We start from the raw sequence: 5,704 nt of genomic DNA, 5'->3' as shown, positions 1-5,704 counted from the left end.
CCATATGTCCATGCTCTGCCCTTTTTCTCATTTTCATTTTGATCCCCTGGGAAACCTCCTCAGACAACTTACTAGACCCTTACCATTCTTCTTCCCAGGAAGTTAGACTTTGCTCATGTATCTCCAGCCAACTCTTTGGCTCCTTTTTTGATTCAATCATCCTGGGCTGCCTCATTACTTAGCAAGACTTTTCTCTGTCCTTAAATCCCTACTTTTGACTCCCTTCACAGTGCTGAACTCATATGTCATTGTTCACTCAGTTCATTCTGAAGTTAGCTATATCACTTGAACTTTGTGTTTTTAAATATTCCCCACCTTTCTCCCAGCCACAGGGAAAAGGTCATATATCAAGTTCTTTCATGACAGCCAGTGAAGGCCAGCATGCCACATAGATGTAACCTAAAGGAGGCATAAGAATAGCCAGATATTCAGAAGATATTCAGGAGAGCAATAAAAGGAAGTATTTCACTTTTAAGTTTGCTTAATTTATTGTCCCTGTTTGCATTAATCCATAAAATTTTAAAATTATACCTACCTGTTATATTAATACATATATTAATACATTTGAGAATGGAGATCTTCTCTGACAGTGTAAAGAGAACCTATTGGTAGGTTTATCCCTTTGGGTAAGAGACAAGGCAATTATCTAGCTAATCACTTTGTTTCAAAAATCTAAGATTTCTTTAGTCATACACTTCCATTCATTCCAGCAAGAAACCAAAGAACTGCCCCAGAAAACCACTCCTCAGATGCTTCCTTTTTATACCTGGTTTTCCCAAATTATTACCTCTTTGTGGTTTTAAGGTTGTAACTGTTTAAAAATTATGTCATTATTAATTACATGCAAAACTTATTGTGATTAATCTGTAGAAAAGGAATTGATGACTATACAGATGTAGTGTTTATACATAAACATTTCAGTTAAAAGTTAGAACTCCTGCAAGATGCTTCAGTCTTTGGAGACAAGACAATTGAATCAGCTGCATTGGAGGTTTAGAAGCAGAGTAAAAACACTTTCCCTGAAGACAAAATCTTCCTCCCTTTTCCCACTCCTTCTCTCTCTCTCTCTTGTATCTTTTATTTTTTTGTAAGTAGTTGCACGTTATTGACCAATACATAGACTTAACAAAAATCTTAAATATATTTCTCAGGAAAAAAGATAGTGGAAAGAAATTTAATGATTTTATCGTATTTATGTATCTAAAATACCACTTGCATAATATATTTTAGTCAATCCTAAAATCAGTGCCTAATTTTGGGGAATAGCTTGAAAAAAGAAAACCTTTGGAACTTACTTTCAGAGAATGTCTTAAAATAATATCAAAATTGGGTGCACTTTGCTTTTTTTGAAATTATAACCTCACTGGTACTATTTACCAAAAGGAAGACAAGAGTCTAAATCTTGTATAGAGTATCTACTATTCTTTGACTTGATAAGTTCAGAAACTCAATTGTATTATAACCTAAAAGAACTAGATGTGCATTTTTATCTACAGTTAATCTCAAAGCAACAAAATAATGTTCATTTTGTAGAGAGCATTTTAAGCATTTAGAAAAAATATTGAGCAGTGCTTTTAAAATTCTCATGGGAACAATAAATCATAGTGAATTCATTTTGGGGGACATTAGTATCATTAAAGAACTGCAAAGATAGAATCTTCTATCTTGCAGAAGAGATAATGTGTGGAATAAAATAGATACCTGTCTTAATGAATGTTAGTCAAATTAGCTTTGTGTAATTATAAAAATCTTCTTAAGTGTCTTTTTCCTTTGACCCTAGTTTTCTAGTACTACACACTTTGCTAAGTAGATAATCTTGCCTTCCTAATGATGAGAAGATTATTATGCACTTACATCATTCCTTTCATCTGAACATCTTAAAGGCAATCTAATTATCCCATTTTACAGATGGAGAATCAAACTTTTAAAGTTTAAATGACTTGCCCAAGATCAGAGAGTCAGTGACAGTCAGCTGAAGAATCAAGAATGTCTGGAAATTTGTTGCAGTCAGGTCCAAACACAAGACATTGCCATCGTTCTGATAAGCTTGAATTTCATGTACTATACTTAATAGGGCAAAATGGCCCATTGTGTTAGATAAACTGCTGTGCACATATAATCAGTATTCATTCACAAGAATTGTTTGGTTGTCAGTGCAAAGCTGTTCTGTTTACATCTGTTGGAACCACAGCTGTAACATATGTGTGAAACAGTTAAAGCTTGAATCAAGCTATATCTCAGAGGACTACAGACCTAGTATTATTTAGGTGGACAGAAAAGTAGAGACAGGAACATAGATTTGTAGGGCTGAAATGCACCCACTCTACCTCCTAGAAATTCTTTGTAATTTCAGGTTAAAGTGGGTCGCAATCTAATTGGCAACTGTGTTTTCCTTTCTTCTGTCAGGAAACTTCTCTACATGTTTATATCACCTCTGATCTATGGCCCTTTGGTGGCAATTTATCCTATTCTTCATTAAATTTATTGTGAAATATTTGAATATTAATTTTAAAGAACTAAAAATACCCAATTGGGTGGGTAAAAATATTGATTATGCCAATAAAGGCCACATATAGCTAGCTGGTAATTTTCAGAAATATTATTATTAAATCCTAAAAGACTGCCAATTGCTCTTGACTCCTATGCCATATTTCAATTTATTTGTATTTCTGCTTTACTGTTGGGGGTTTCACCGTAGGATATCATGGGGTATTAAGAGACAGAAAAGTGGAGGATCAAAAGGCAGAAAGAAAGGAGAAACCATTGTTCTTCCTCTGTTTTCCTCCCTTCCTCCCTACCCCCCCTCCTCTTTATTCTGACAGTGTTTTTGCAAGTGGTTGAGTTTCATAATCTTAATTTTTGAGGCAGTGTCTTCTCTTCTCTGGCCTCATGCTCAAGATGCTCTTGTACAAAGTGGCCATGATGGCAGGAATTCAGGTTGTACATAGGGATGCTAACATAGACTTTCTACTACTGATTTGGTTATGGTCTCTGTTCAAAGACTGACTAGCCTAACACCAAAAGTCAACATAGAGCCCTCTGTGTAGCCCCAATCCCAGAGGGATCAGTTTGCCTGTTAGAAGTTGTTTCATTAGCTCTCTTTACGTCCTGGAGATGGCCACACTTTGAATGTAACTTGAATAAAAACTTGTTTTGGGTGAGGATTTGCTTTTCCTGCCCACAATTTTGCTGATATTCCATCATCTATTGAGTGTTGAAATGTCTTATTTACTATCATAATATCTCACCCTAAATTACTTCAGACTGAGGAATTTCTTTTATATTAAACTATAGCAGCAAGCTATAGAGAAAAAAGAATGGAAAGGGGAGAGATAAATGAATGCAAAGGAAGAATTTACCATATACTAAAAAAATTTCTATGAAAGTAAGGAAGAAATACTCATTACCAGTACCGTTCTCATTTTTGGTATTTGTAAACTTCTTTTTTCCACTCCCCATATTTCTTTTAACCTTAGCAAGCAACTCAGCTGGTCATGGTCCCTTTACTGCTTGTTGACTCAAAACTTCATCTTTGAAAAATCTGTGCTATAAGTATCCTACCTGTATTTCTACCTGTTATTGATGTTTTACATTAACTTTTATCATGGGACGTTGGAGTGCTTAGAGGTGCCCAAAATGATTTGTATTCAGATATAGTTCTCCCTGTCTTCATTACGTAGAAGCAACACAATTTACTGTTAACAGTCAGAACCAATAATAAAATTCAGTACACTAATAACCTTTTTGCCCTTGGTTCACTAATACCAAGAGCCTAAAGTTTCCTGTTTAATGGAACAGCAATTGTATTTCCTGGTGGAAACATACTACTCATGGGAACTAAGACTTATAAACCAAATAGAGCTGTAAATTGCAAGAATGAAAAGTACAGAATTCATTAGTAGATAATTAAGATTAATAGTGGAAAGAGTTACTCCCAATATTTATTCTTTGATTCCAGACATGTGAATCTCAGGTATGAGAGAAATTCATCCTTTGGCTACCGATACAGAGTGTAGACCACATCCTGGAGAACATTATCCTGGCTCTGCAAGGTGTTGTCATCTGTTTGGTGCTGTAACTAATTATTCAAGTGGCCATTTTATCATTCTGTCAGGTTAGCTGCTCCAGGGCAATAGGAAATGTGGCAAGACCAGTAGATTCCTTGAACACAAGCCCATTGCCACACTTCATTTGCTATAAAATGAGTTCCCTGTGGAGAATCAGTGCTGAGTGGAATACCCAGATGGTGAATAAAGCATTCTGTAAGTCCACAGTGGTGATCTTGGCAAAAGCATTGTAGGCAGAGAAGGCAAATCTGTATCCACAGAAAGTATCTATTCCAGTGAGAACAAAGTTCTATCCCTTCTATGAGGGAGTGTTCAAATGTAATCAGCCAACATTAGGTAAGCAGCTTGAGGATCTCTACCATGTGGGGACTGCTGCCATAGAGGGTCTTAGGGTTGGTCTCTGCTGTTGGCCAGGTAGATGCCTGGCAATGGTTATAGCCTTGGTAATTGGAAGGTCATGTATCTGAGCCTATGTGTCATCTATCATCCACCCTTGTCACCGTGGGTTCTTTGTTCATAACCCTTTTGGGCAAAAATAAGGTCAGATGGAAAAGAAAGATGACTGCTAGTCAAATAGCCTTTCCTCTGCTAAGGTTTTTTGATGAGCCTTCAGGTGGGACATAAATATCTTTATACACTGAGACCAGTCAGAGAAATCTATGATCATATCTTTCCCTTAGAGTTCTTGTCACATAATTTTCCAGATGTGTTTCCTCTAAGTTTAGGAACACTCAGCCATTGCTCAAGAATCAATGTAGATCCACACCTTTTGCCATCTCTCCTTTCAAACAAACAACCAGACATACTACTTGAAGTTCTGCTGATGGGCGAATTTTCTTTCACCATTCTCCTACAAAGTACAGTGCTGTGATCATCCCCTTTAAGGTAGTACCAGTGTATCATGCAGAGCCATCTGTAAACTAGGCCTGATATTTCTGTCTTTTGTGACTTGGTTATACATACTTCTCCATAAGTCATCGTTAAGAGTTGAAATAGAAGAAGCCATGTAGTAGGTAGGGACTGTGAAAATCCGAGCCACTTGCTCATGTAGTTTTTGTACTTTGGAGCTTTTTCCCAAAGCTCAGTCTTCTATAGAACACTTCTATTTGGTGATGGGGTGCTTGCTCAGATAGCTGAGTTTGTAAGGGGAAACTCACAATGCTGAATTTGTAAGACAACAAACTAGAGACAATGTTGAATTTGAAAGGGGAAACAGATTGCACTGTTCCTTGGTAGCCCACAGCAAGTGCTGAGTTTTTTCTAAATCTTAGTAGAAATCAGAAGCTGTTTCTCAAAGGAAAATAAGTATGTGCATAGCATAACTTTGCTCCAAAATCCTAAATTTTGGAACTGTGATCATCTGTGGGGGCATGCTGATGGCTGAATACCTTATCACTATCTGCCCCAGATATACTGTCAGATCTACTAGATATAGTGGGATTTAGAGGCATGTAAAAAGATCTAAACTAGCCTTACAGAAAGTCACATGGAAAAAGACAAAGAGAAAGAGAGAAAAAGGGTGAGAGATGTCAGTTTTCCATACATTTTCAAAGTACCAGACATGTAATGAATCCATCTTGGGAGATCTTATCCCCAGCTATCAACTGACTGTAACCTTGTAAGTGGCCTCAGCTAAT

This window comes from Cervus canadensis, chromosome 2 (assembly GCF_019320065.1).
Source record: "Cervus canadensis isolate Bull #8, Minnesota chromosome 2, ASM1932006v1, whole genome shotgun sequence".
Lineage (NCBI taxonomy): Eukaryota > Metazoa > Chordata > Mammalia > Artiodactyla > Cervidae > Cervus > Cervus canadensis.
The sequence above is the reverse complement of the archived record's forward strand: the minus strand, read 5'-3'. Positions refer to the sequence as shown.